The 14,389-nt window shown below is 36.6% G+C and overlaps 1 protein-coding gene across 5 annotated transcripts in view; it reads left to right on the top strand.

Annotated features, from left to right (window-relative positions):
- The window catches only part of pde4ba (phosphodiesterase 4B, cAMP-specific a), a 181,156-nt gene that overhangs the window by 151,951 nt on the left and 14,816 nt on the right, over window positions 1-14,389 (top strand). The gene's annotated exons all lie outside the window — the stretch shown is intronic.

Raw genomic sequence — 14,389 nt, 5'->3', positions numbered from 1 at the left:
TTTTTTTTCGGTGGGGGGTTTGGGGCTGGGACTTTTTTCAGCATCAGATTTTTTTTTCCTACAGTTTCAGGGTGTGGGAACCCTGATTAAATACGCTATGTTTCACTATTTTATACTAAATTATGCAAATTGACCCAGAAAGCTTTGGTTTATTAGATATTTTATCAGTGAAACCATTTATTTATTTATTTGATATTCCATTAATTCTTCTAAAAACTTGTTTCTGACCATCATTAATATCATTTTCATGTTTCTTGTGACTTTTTTGCTTTAAGCCAACCCCTACCAACCCTGTGTCTGAATATGCATATCTCCTTACTATATAATAGGTGAAAAGCAGTATGTGAAATGAGTAGCATGTTTGACTTCACAGTATTCATAAAAAAGAAGGCAAAAAAGTTGGATGACCAACTACTACTGTAATGATTGTCAAGTTTGCATAATGGACACTTTGTACATTCAGATTGCGTTCATATAACACACATTCATGCTTGATAATACTTTATTCATACTGTACACACGCATACTTTAACAATCATGAAGTTCTCAAATGTACAACCTACTCAAAGAATGCAATTTCGGATACAGTATGAGTAGAGAAAAGCCAAAGGAAAGAACAGCTGAAGGTCTCAAACAAAGAAAGAGGTGCAAACTCCAAAAGTTATGCTTAGAAAGGTGCAAATCTTGTGGGAAACTCATTTCAGTTGCCTTTAACGATATGAAAGTTTCCTTTTTGATGCAGTAATTATGGAGGGTTCAGTGATCCTTGGCTTTAGTGTCTCCGTAAGCCTAAGCAGAGTCCATCGTACCAATAGAAGCAAGAGGTCTATGCCTCAAAAACACTCTGCTATCTTTACTCACAGGGATTAAGGGGCATAGCTGGAAAAGCAGAGATATTATGGGTCAGAAAATGTGTCAAGTGTTGGAGTCAGCTAGAAATTGATCTTTTGCTTTCAAATTTCAAAACAAAAAGTGTGAAGTCTCAGTCAAGAATTAGAATCTTAGATATTCGGTGCACTACCACTCTTCTTTATATGACAACATGATTTATATGAACAACAAGCTCCATCCAGACAACTGTGTTGATTAATGTATAAGAAAATGTATAAATTTAAAGATGAGTGGTATTCGATGAGAAGAACAGATGTCAGCTAAGACTGTTGTCTGAGAGAAGTCTGTCTCGGGTTTTAACATTGGCTCTGCTGTGGTGCAGCTTTTGAAAGCTGGGAGCATGCACCCTGCTAACTATTTGAGTTATGCCATTGACGTCAGCACAGCCATAAAGCAGACAAACTGCCCTTCCCCAACGAACAACCCTGCCAAATGGCCTGCATGTCTTCAAATAAGCTCAAAGAGAGAGAAAGAGAGAAGGAGAGTTTGGAGTAGATGCTTTTGTTTGGGTATTTTAATCAGATTTAAATCTTCTGTGGACAGCTGGGAAAAACAGTCTCCAGTTATTTAAGAGAAGTGAGACAAAAATGACATTAGTGGCTCAAAGTTTTATTTCCTTCTCAGAATATCAGAAGAGGAAATCATAAATACAAACATGTTTGAGTCAACGTTTTGGAAGTTGTTTATGCCAGTGCAGGTGAACTAACAGGTTTATTAGTTAGAATTTAATTAGAACTGCTTTTTAACATACTTTCCATTTATGAGAAACTCACATAATGCTTCACATTAGACAACACACTATTATTCAACACTGACTGCCCACAACTTTTGATGAAAGGATCCACACAAAATTAAAGGGATTCACCCAAAAATTTAAGTTTTGTCATCATTTACGTATATATTAGCAACTTTTACTGTCTACTTGACTACATTTTTGAGCAAGTTTGTAATGAGTAATGCAATTACTCATTACATTTTGCGTGACACCTAACTTTTTCTGCAGCAGTTTGTTTCTGCTATAAAGAAGCAATATCGACATCTAAGGGCATTGAAGGTACTACATCTTGTGGGTTTTGCCTTTACTCACCCAAACTTGTCATAAAAAAAGTGAATACGAGTGCATTACCAGGTAGTTGCTGAATTACAGGTGTTTGATTTAGGAGATGAGGTCATGACTGCAGCCGCTAATGAGGCTAAAACCCGCACATCCAGCGCATGTAGACTTTGACTAGTTCATTTTACTTAACATTATTTTATTTATCTGCTATATTGGAGACCTTTTTGAAGGATATTGGTTTACTTATGGCCTTTTTGTGCACTTGTGCTTAACTGAGACTTGAGAGTTTGTAGACGTCTAAGAGGCTGTTGTGTTGACCTTGATTTATTGCATTGTGGAGGTGATCAATTTTATTTTGATTTTAGAAAATAAATGTGATTATTCTCTTCATAAATTAAGTTTTTTTTTCACTGGCATGTCTCTTAGGCATTGAAGTCTAGTGCATCTTTGAGCCTACATCCAGTACGGTTAAAATACTTAAGTATTGTTAAAATCAGGCACGGACTTTTACTCAAATTGTATTGAAATTGGTGACTTGTAACTTGTAATGGAGTAATTTTTGCTGTAAGGTATCTGTACTTTTACTCAAGTATGGTTTTCAGGTACTCTTTACACCTTATGTTACAAATCTGGTGAAATAGCACATTTTGCATTTCCAAATGCATGTTATTTGAAACCCAAACAAACAGCACCTGCAGAGACTGAACTTGTGATGTTTTAATATTGGAAGATCTCGTCACACCCTTACTTCTATTCAGTCACAAAAAAAAACAAACAAACATACAGATCTTCGCCTGGCACAAACCCTACCAAAACATTACCCTACCAAAAAAAAAAAAAATCAAGCCAAAATGGAAAATCATGGGTGACAAACTAAGGACACCCTATATTCAGTTGCTTATGGATTCACTTTTAGCAGCAATAACTTGTAGTAATCATTTCTGTCTGACTTTGTCAGTCTCTCACATCATTCTGGAGGAATTTTGGCCCATTCTTTTTACAATGTTGCTTCAGTTTATTGAGGTTTGTGGGCATTTGTCTATCCACAGCTCTTGCCACAGCTTTTCAGTTGGGATGAGGTCTGACAACGCTATCTCACAACCAATTCGTACGTATCTTATGAGGTGGCTAATTCGTCTGAATTCATTCGATTTGTCTAAACCCCTGTGACGGGTATGTTTAGGGGCGGGGTTAGGGGTAGGTCATTCGTATGAATTCTTATGAATTTGGCAATATGTAGAAATATGTAAAAATATGTAGAATTTAGCAAAAAACACGTTCGTATGAGTGAGGTCATATGAATTCGTACAAATTAGCCACCTCATAAAATACGTACAAATTGTTGTGAGATCTGGTTGGGTCTGGACTTTTATTTCCTTCTCAGACTATCAGAATGAGGAAATCACAAATACAAACGTGTGAGTCAACGTTCTGGAAGTTGTTTATGCCAATGCAGGTGCACTAACAGGTTTATTAGTTAGAATTTAATTAGAGCTGCTTTTTAGCACACGTTTTGACAGAAGTATACTTTCTTTTATGAGAAACTTTCACATACTTTCCACATGCTTCACATTATTATTCTACTCAATTAAAGGATTGGTTCACCCAAAAATGAAAGTTTTGTCATCATTTACTTATCCCCACATTTTTTACAGTCCCACGTTATTTTCTTTGTTCTGTGAAACACAAAAATATATATTTGATACAACAATTTTGGGGATTGCTCTAAAAAGTAATGACTTATTTATGACAAGCATTTTTAGATCATCTTGAAAATAGATTGATTCGTGGCATATGAGAATCGATATCGAATTTTTTTTTTTTTTAAATGATTCATTTGAAATCAGTGTTTTTCCCAGCTCTGCTTATTCATAGGGGTATGATATTGCACTTAGCTCTCAAGAGGAGACAATACCTGATATTGGGTTCACGAGAACAAGATGAGACTTTTTTAAGAAATCTTCAATGAAGAAATATATGACTGGAAAAAAAATTGTCTTTTATTCAACTGAAAGTCACAAAATGCAAAAATGCAGGTGCATTTTGAAATGTTTTAACTAATCAAGTAATCTGTCACTTATTTTGATGATTGATTGGGTAATAGTTTTATCTAACAATGAGGCAATAATTATTGGTTCAAATAAAGTATCAAAAGCAAGTAATCTTATGGTTTTATTGAACAACAGTGTAAAAACACAGAATGTAATATACATAATATAATCAACTTATGTATCGTAATATATGCCTGCAGAGGGCCTGGTGATTGTTGTTGTTACACTTTACAGCATGATCAAATCCTTGTTTAATATTGGCCAAAGAACTTTTAATGCAAATGTCCACTTAATCTTTAATATTTGGCCACTTCTTTACAATAGAATTGCTACAGCCACTGAAATTTCTTAAACCAGTACATGTGGACATCAAAACATACAAACTTTAAACTTTTACTTTGAAATAGCGATGAACAACAATTTGTATATTTATAAACATATTGATGTATTCTTCTGTGTTAGCGTAGGTTTAATGATTTACGTTACAAATCTGGTGAAATGCCGCATTTTGTGCTCCCAAATGCACATTATTGGAAATCTAAACAACACTCGTGGCACAAGATCTCGTCACACCCCTACTTCTATTCATCTGTTTCAGTCACATGACTTTTGTGCTCATACGCCATATTTATAACCAACTGTTGGGCACAGTAATAGAGGTGAATACTAAAAAAAAACATACAGATCCTCTCCTAGCACAAACCCTACCAAAACATTTGTGAACAATTCTATATATATTTAATCGACAATACTTCTCTATATTACTCTGTATGTATGTATATGTGTATGTGTTCTTGTATACATGGTTTATGAGGACATAAATGTGTATAATGACATGTGTATTACACTGCCTGTGTCCTTGTAAACCAAATGTCTTAAAAAACTTACTAAACTGTGTTTTTGTTTTTGTTTTATTCAAAAAGTGCAGACAGTTTTCTGTGATGGGTAAGTTTAGGGGTAGGGTTAGTGTAGGGGGATAGAATGTACAGTTTGTACAGTTTAAAAACCATTACGTCTGTGGAGAGTCCCCGTAAACACACACACACACTCTGTTACAAGAGTCCACTAGTATGCCGGGGTTGGATTGTGATTTAAATTAAAAAAAAATGTCTGTGAATGAATTTCGTAGGGTCTATGCTAACTTAAGATCTGTACAAATGTTTTCTGAGAGTTAGTATGGATCAGATCCAGCGATCACTGTTTTTTCTTAGAATCTCTGTTGTTGTGTTCTGTATTTACCATCATTACTTTCTCCCACTATTGAGCGGAAAAGTCAGGTGACTGAAAAAGATGAATAAGTCTTCTGGGGCCATTTACAGTAAGTAATTGTTCACTGTAATCTTTTGTGTCTCATATAATTTATTTATGGTTGTCTTTTTCAAATTTTGGTGCATCGCGATTGGTCAAATGATTTGGTTCACATATAAAGGCATCACTTTTGGTGGTTGTTGGTGAGCAAGTGAAAAAAAATCCTATTTTTGGATGAACTATTCCTTTAACGATCTCTGTTGTCTGCTCCTAGTTTGGAGGTGTAATATACATTTTGCTTTTTTAGGAAACTTTCACAAAGATGTAAGTGACAAGCATGAAAAAATCAACTAATCCTGAAAGGTGCTTTTGGCATATTAATCTACAGTATTAAGAATCTGTCTTTATATGTGAATATGTAAGATGTGTAGTAATCCATAGCAAGAAAACAGTAAGTTTAAGTAGTTAAACCTTAAATAGTATCCTTATTTAGCGGTGGTATGATTGGTTGAGATTGTTGTATTATGGGAAATCACAGGTGACTGAGCTAAGATGCTCTAGGCATGTCGATGTCTGACTTGATCGTAAATCTTTCCGTCTTCCTCTCCTGTGCACCTAACATATCCTGTCCATCCTGTTTCCCTGACGATAGAAGGGAAAGAAAACCCAGAATGACGGAACGGAGTGGTGAGCATGATGGCCGCAGGTTTGTTTTATTACTGTGTGCAGTGTATACTGTAAAATAGTTTCGACTTTTAGTTGGTAATGAGTTGTCTCCACCCGATTCCCTTCTGCCATCTTTTATTCCACCCCAATTCATTCATTCATATAGATTTGTTTATTGAACACATATGAAGTTACACGTGGATTGAAATGTTGGGCGAAATCCAAAGGGCATTTTTGCGCCCCTGAAGGACAAATGTGCCCATGCAGGATGATACAGCAATGCTCTGTCCTTGTGGGTAGGACATCATTATGATTACTTCCAAATTGATTTCACCCGTTATCTGGCTATGATCCCAAAATCGTTAAAATTCCAGCTGGTATCTATTAAATCTTCTATCCTGAATATCTTCTAGCATTGCACATCATCATATACCACTACCCCATATTCCCTCGGGAATCTCTGTTGGCTGTTTCAGTAATGGTAGGAGTGAAAGAAAAACCAAACCTGACAAAAGTTAGAGCTAATTGGGTTATGTTGGCTTCCTAGCCTATGGTAATGGGGTTGGAATGGGTCAGCGAAGTACTGACAACAGCCCTATTGAGGTCTGTCAATACTCTAGACTTTGGTGGCAGGGTTCAAGCCAGGTGAAAGGACAAAGCCTTCCCTGTGTATGTATGTTCACTTTAACCACCCAGGACCTCGTGAATACAAGTTTGGATGTTGTGTGGTCGCTTACCCCAGATCCCCTCACTGAACTGACTATTGACTCATGAAATGCTGCTCATCAATTCTGAATGTAACGGAACAAATTTGGAAATTTCCAAATGCCACTGTCAACAGGATGATCTCAATCGGATTCTAGGTGTTTGTATGTAAACTGAAAACATATTTTGCTACGTTCGGATAGACACTGAAATGTAAAGTGTTGACATATTGACAGTATATGTCAAATGGATTGTTAACCATTTTACACATAAACTTTAGAAACATACAGGTCCTTAACTGGTGTCAAATCAAACATTAACATGTTTTTGCTCATTTATTATTAATACAATAAAATCAACCTGTCAGTTTCTATATATTTAATATTCTGTCAATATTAAGGCTGTGTGGCCATTTGTAAATTGAATGTGTCTGTGTTTGTAAATTGAATTTTCGATCGTGTGGATTCCTACTGAAATGACATATTCCTATCAATACTATATATTGATTGCGAAGATGAAATCCGTTGTTCAGTCTCCAAATATGGACCTATTGTTGATAAGATGTTGTTTTCTAGCTTTGGCCGCTTTTACAATTGATTTCTTTAGAACTTTTTCTGTCTAATTATGCTTTTCATTGCCTTATTGAGCAAATGTGAGTTTTTCTGCCTGGAGAGACCCGATGCGTGCAGTGGTGAAGGGGCGATTTAGACCATAACTGAGCAAATGGGTTCAGAATGAGGAGAAGGGTTTGGATCAAGATTGGGAAAGAGTTTCAGACCGCTGTTGCTTGGCTTGCGTGCCATGCCCTATCCTATAATTTTGCTCTTGGCAGTTATTTTACCCAGTTTAGTTGTTGTTTCTTAAGCATACCCTCCTAAATGAATGCAGAATATTTTCTGGAATAGTTCTAGAGAGGGGGACGGGCAGCTTTGTGATGGAGAAAAAGAACCGAGGTGGCTGTTTTTCAAAAGACGGGCCTTTTAATATGGGCGGATTTGACTTGGTTCCTGTCTCTCTCACAGGCATGCATGGAAATGGGGCCAAGTTTGTTTAACTGCAAACATTTGAATGTTTTAACAATTAAATATTGAAACAAGGAGACTTAATTATGTTTAACACATTCTAACCTTAATTTATTTGTGAAAGAAATTTGGCCTTCAGCAACACATTGCTCATTGGCTGTCTTTTGCCATTTTCTCATTTGAAAATACGGCTTCAAAGTCTCATGTTTTGTGTGGTCCAACATGCCCAATTCAACAAGCACCCGTTTCAACTTCGGCAAAGGACTCCCATTCATGTGGTCTGGTCGTCTGACTGCGGTCTTTTCCAGCACTCTTCGTTTATTCAATGTGTCTGTTGTTAAAGTCCTCAAAGCCAAAGCAGTGGCTTCTGCCTCCTAATGGAAAACATTTTATTTGAACCAGTATGGTGCTTCTCAGAAATTGCCATGTTGAGACGAAACCTCAATAAAATGAACTCAGGGAATGTCCCGTGTAGTTGAATGATGCTCCACTGTTGCATTTAGAAATGTGTAACATCTGTTGAGAGAGGTTATTGCATCATACATAAGCACAGTATCATCTTTGTTTACAGTTTCAATTATAGAATTGTCTTTCACATTCAGAATCAAGATTCTTCAGTGCTTCTTTGCCTCACGGCTCAGAAATGAGGCTGCTATATTTGCTTTACTTTGAGTTGTCTGTATGATTCTTGGGAAATTAACACCTTATCAAAACTCATTGGCACTTTCAGCCCTCACAATCTCTCAGATTGCGGCATAGACTGTTCTTCAAAGACACATTCTACTATGTGGTCCACCAATGTGGGTGCATAATGGCCAGAAAGGGGGCGCTCTTGAGCATCTTTCTTAAATGACAATCGAGACACCCTATGTTCTCTTGGACTTGACGAACTGTTAGTTATATTATATGTACAAATCCAAAGAGAAGTATTTGTTTTATAATGCTTGACAATTAAAATTATTTCTGTCTATCAATAGAAAGATAAGTTATTACAAATATTATTTCATTGCATTTTACAAGAAAATACTACTACATTTTTTCTACTTCAAAATATCATGTTTAATTTAGTGTTACTTGCTGTCTGTTTGTAATTGTTTGTGAAATTTTAATAGCAATTTCTGAATGACAATTATTTCTATGCCAATTTTTTTCTCGACAAACTATTTTTAAAAAGTATATACGTTTGGAAGAAGATATGAATGCTTATTGCATTTCTTTATTTTATAAGTTTGTTTTTATTTTTATTTTTATGACTGTCAATAGAGTAAAATAATCACAGTTAGTCTCATAATTTCTGACCAGTCTTTAGGAAGCAAAATGAAACACTAATAAAGACAGTTATTTTTATTTATTTATTTTTTTCTCTAAAATTTTCCACATACCTTGGTTTGAAAAATTCTGTTTTAAAGCACCAGTATACTTTCTAGAGGTATGGAAAAATATGATTATTCTTTTTTAATAAACATAAAAAAAAAAAAAATTAGATTTCCTTTTTTCTGGTAAAGAGTCTCAATTCCAATTAGCTACATGATTTCACATAATTGTTCTTAATTTGAATTACATTTAATTGATCTCATAGTTTTTCCCCCCTTATCAAGCGTTCTCTGTCCACAGAGAGAAACCCATCTGTTACACTGTTTCACAATGTCCTTTGGCTATAAACAAGCTTTTCCAGAATTTCCCCAACTCTTCCTTTTCTTTCTCTCTCTCTCTTCTTACACTCAGAACCAGAGGAAGTGCTTTCTTATAGGTCCATTGAGATTTGTTCTGACGTCAGACTTTATGCTTCCTCTTTATTGGAAATGCTATAGTTTATCCTTACACTGCTTGACTAAGTGTTGAGACATTCAGGAGGGTCATAGATCAAAAGAATGAGAGAGTAAAAATGACACATTTAAGCACATGCTCACAAGCTAATTATCAATATACGCATCAGGAAGACAGAGAAACAGCTGTGACCACACACACCACATCCGACAACAGTCACACACATACGAGCAGTGCTCAGCCATGACATTAACAGCTTCATCAACTAAAAGACTTGATACTTGTGATCTGAAGAAACCTCAAATGACACACATGCAAACACATTTTATGGCCACAAAACCCAAATACTCGGTACGCTGATACTTTTTCTCATAACATCACGCCTACGCTTGCTCTTAAGTGATGCAGTCAAGTTGTTCACACAAAAAAAGATGTGTTGATTGTGACGTGAAATATCAGAATGATAATTTAAACTTTTATACCTGATGAACACAATTGAAACATTTTACAATAAGGTCTCATTTGTTAACATTAGTTAATGCATGAACTAACAATGAGCAATATATATTTACAACATTTATTTGTTATATTATATTTATTTGTTAATGTTAGTTAAAAACTGTTCATATTCATGTTAGTTGACAGTGCATTACCTAATGTTAACAGATACAATTTTTGATTTTAAAAACTAGTTAGTAGATGCTACATTGACATTAAAGGGGCTATATGTAATAAAGCATAAAAATACCCCAATATGTTTGCAGATATTTAGGAAACATGCTAAGTTCAGAAAAACAATGCTACAGCCAGACATTCGACTTTGAAATGCACGTTCTGTGTCGGAATGTCTGTCTTTGTTTTGGTCTGTGCAAAACCGTGTGCTGCCAGTTTATCCAATAGTATTTCGACATAACAGGTTGCCAGTTGGCGGAAAACACCACATATTTCAGCCATTGAAACCAGCAAACAAACTGGGTCAGAGAATCGCAGATTCTACCTGACCTAAAAAGCCTCTGCATCCATCTAAAAATCTCTATGAACGACAGCATATTAAAACACATCAACTCATTAGCTTACAGTGTGTAAGCCTCCTCAGCTTTCATTGTCAATTGTGCTCCCTCTTGTTGCGTGTCCTCAAGCTGGCAACTCGCGTCTTTGAAGGAGGGGGCGGGGCAAACATTATTTTGAATTTGGACTGCAGTACGTATTTCGACCACTGGGTGTCATTCCTACATATAGCCCCTTTAACTAAGATTAATAAATGCTATAGAAGTATTGTTCATTGCTGGTCATGTCAACAAATGGAGCTGACTAATTAAACCTCATTGTAAAGTGTTACCAAGACAATAGTATTTACACTTAGGAAATTATTATATTACATTACATGACATTATGTTTTACATGGTGTCTGCATATTTCTGTTTGTTTGTCTCCATAGAATAAAGCACTTCTCTTGATATGTTATGGCAGCTTGTTAGATGAGATCTGTCCCATTTTGTCTGTTATTGGATGACCTCATGGTATGTCGGCAACTGCAGCATGACCATATGTCAGCATCTTTCCTGGACCGTTGCCCCCTTTTTCCGAATCCGCATAGCCACCGGTGCTTGTGTGTCTGTGTGTGTTTTTGAGTGTGTCTTAAAGAAAGAGAACTGGAAAAACCCTTCTTACGCACATGTGGTCAAACACCTCACTGGTCCCGTCAAACAGACTTTGCCTCATAATGACGGATATCAGACCCAAGACTTGTACGCACATCACCTTTTCACTGCGGGCATAATACTGAGTAGAAATGAGAAATGAGAGGGGACAGAGATGTGAATTAAATTCAAAGAACACATAAACAGTACACCAAGGCCATACTTTATAAAAACAAATCAAGTTAACTGAACGTTAATTGTTACCTTAATGCAGGGGTTCTCAACTCTGGCCCTCAAGGTCCAATTTCCTGCAGAGTTTAGCTTCAGTCTTGATCAAACTCACCTGACTGTAGCTTTCTAATAGGACCTGAAGACCTTGATTAGCTTGTTCAGGTGTTTGATTAAGGTTGGAGCCAAACTCTGCAGGAAAGTGGACCTCGAGGGCAAGAGTTGAGAACCCCTGCCTTAATGTTTAAAGGCCGGAACACACCAAGCCGACACCGACGAACTAGTGGCGACGAAAGCAGACTGCGGGGTTGGCTCACGTCAGCAGCGTCTGTGTCCAAAGTTGGCCTGACACACCAAACCAATGCTAGACAGCCGACGGCCAAGTAGTACGTCCGTTCTGTGCCTGCTTGAGATGAAATGCCTTTCCGTACCAGCAGGTGGCAATATCTGAACAGCCAATTAGAATAATCAGATGGCCCGACGGGCCGACGAGCTCCGACGCCGATTCAACATTTCAAATCGGCCGAAAAAAGGCGACGAGGACCAACATCAGCTGATGATGTGGAACACACTGAGAAAACTTAGTCGGCCGACGAACAAAAACTGCCCGACGGCCGACCATCGGCTTCCTGCCTTAAGATCGTTCACACAAAAATGAAAATTCTGTCATCATTTACTCACCCTAAAGTTCCTAAAGTTCCAAACCTTTAGGAATTTCTTTCTTCTGCCGAACACAAAAGAAGATATATTTTGAAGAATATGGGTAACCAAACAGTTGATGGGCCCCAGGGCTTCCATAGTATGAAAAAAATACTATGTAAGTTAATGGTGCCCATCGACTGTTTGGTTACCGGCATTCTTCAAAATATCTTCTTTTATTTTCAGCAGAAGAAAGAAATTCATAAAGGTTTGGAACAACCTGAGGGGGAGTAAATGATGACAGAATTTATTTCTAAAAAGTTAAATTTGCAATTAAAATAGACTACTATGTTGTTATTAAGTATCAAAAAACAACTGCAAAAATGCCTCCATAGTGGAGTATTTTTTTATTTACTATTCTGTCTATCTGTCTATTTGCTGATCTATCGTTCTATGTATCGTTCTATCTATCTGTCGCTCTATATATTGTACTATCTGCATTATTTGCAGCTGATTTTGGCAATTTGTTTAAACTGATCCAAGTATTTCATGTAAATATTCCCTAAAGCTAAAACTGGATATTAAAACTTTGGGTCTTATCAAGGGAGCAGATTGTCATGGAGACTTGTGGGTGGTCTTTTGACATGGGTCAGTAAGCAACCACCTAGCGACCACCCAGAACACCCTAGCAACCAGATACCAATGCACTACAAACCACTTAGAACACCTCAGCAACCGCATACCTTTGGCCAGGCACCCATGCGCAAACCCTAGAATTATGGCCGCGTTTTTTTCATGGACAGGCACTATTCACATTTTCTTCAGAAATAAAAAAATGTGGTTATACTTAGGTGCTTTCTTTTAGGTATAAAACTGCTCCTTTAAGTTTTGTGAAGATGTAAATCTGTTAAACAAAATCCACTTTCCAGTTTTTCAACATTGCCTTGGTGTTGTAGTGTGCAGGTACCCCTCCACATGCTCAAAAAAAAGGGAAAGAGAGAGAGAGAAATGAATGATCCACACCAAAGAGATTTTTCTCCCGGTGTTCGGAGAGCAAATATGCGTGTGTGGCTTTGAGCGTGTTGAGATTAGAGAGAAGTGCCGTCATTCGACAGGGCCCTGCTAAAGTTCTGCTGCTGTGTTGTTCTGCAACTAGGAGACCCACCACAGCAAAGTCAGAGGCACACAAGGGTTCGTCTGTGTCCCAAAGCCACAGGGCACTGATTCACCAAACTCCCCTCTACTGTAAACACATCTATGCTTCAACCAGACCCACACACACAGCTCACGCCTATGCTTCATGCATTTCTGTGGTGTGCAAGGAATGATGCAGGCCCATTTACGTACATCTTGACATTGATTCAAGCATATGATAAAACGTGATGGTTTATCATTCGTGTGTGTATGTAAATGTGCTCTTTGTTGCTTGTTTCTTTTGTAGTTTTTTTTCCGTCTTTTGGCATTTTTTGATATCTCATTATATTTAATTAAAGGTTGTTGTTTTTTCCGCAAGGAGATTCAAAATGTTTAATAGATGGCAAAATACTTTAAAAATCAAATTAAAAATTGAGGTATGATTTCCACAGTTTTAAATAAATGAACACAAATACAAATATTTCTCTTTTTTCATTTGTACTGTATACACTAATATAACCACAAACAGCAATATTTACCAAAATACACTTCCATTCAAAACTCTATAAGATTTGTTTAATGTTTTTGAAAGACGCCTCTTAAAATAAAAATTCTCGTAAAAATACAGTGTAAAAAAAAAAAAAAAAAAAAAATGCAATTTAAAATAGTTTTTTATGCAATGTATTCCTGTGATGGCATAGGTGAATTTTCAGCATCATTACTCCATTCTTCAGTGTCACATGACCCTTCAGAAATCATTCTAATATACTGCTTTGCTGCTCAAGAAACATTTATTATTATCAATGTTGAAAACAGTTGTCCTGCTTGACATTTCTGTGGAAACAGTAATAAGTTTTTTTTTATATTATTACTGTATTATTCTTTGATATGCAGAAAGTTCAAAAGAACTATATACAGCTAATGCCAGTTTACTTCTAAAATTTGAATCGCTAATACAATGTCTCTTGGAAACTGGTCTTTAGGAAACTTAATGGCCAAGAAAAGATGTTTCTTAATTTTATATAGCAAAATCACATCAGAATATGTGTGTCGTTTTTACACAAACATGCATTTTTGCTAGATAAAAAGTGTTTTTCACAACAAGGAAATGTGTGTGTTTAAGTACAAGTGTATACAGCGAGCAATGCAAAGTAACCCTCTTTGTCTCCTCTTTATTGACATCAGAGCCAGAAATGATAAAAAGGGGGAGGGGATGAGAGAGAGAGAGAGAGAGAGAGAGAGTGAGTGAGAGATGCCAAACGGGGTAGTGAAATGAGGAAGCACAGAGCCAAGAGGCTGTATCATCCCACCACAGCCAACTCTCAGACATGAGTGAGAGTG

Source organism: Megalobrama amblycephala, linkage group LG8 (genome assembly GCF_018812025.1).
Source record: "Megalobrama amblycephala isolate DHTTF-2021 linkage group LG8, ASM1881202v1, whole genome shotgun sequence".
Classification (NCBI taxonomy): domain Eukaryota; kingdom Metazoa; phylum Chordata; class Actinopteri; order Cypriniformes; family Xenocyprididae; genus Megalobrama; species Megalobrama amblycephala.
Note: the sequence above shows the minus strand (reverse complement) of the source record. Positions and strands in the feature narration are given on the sequence as shown.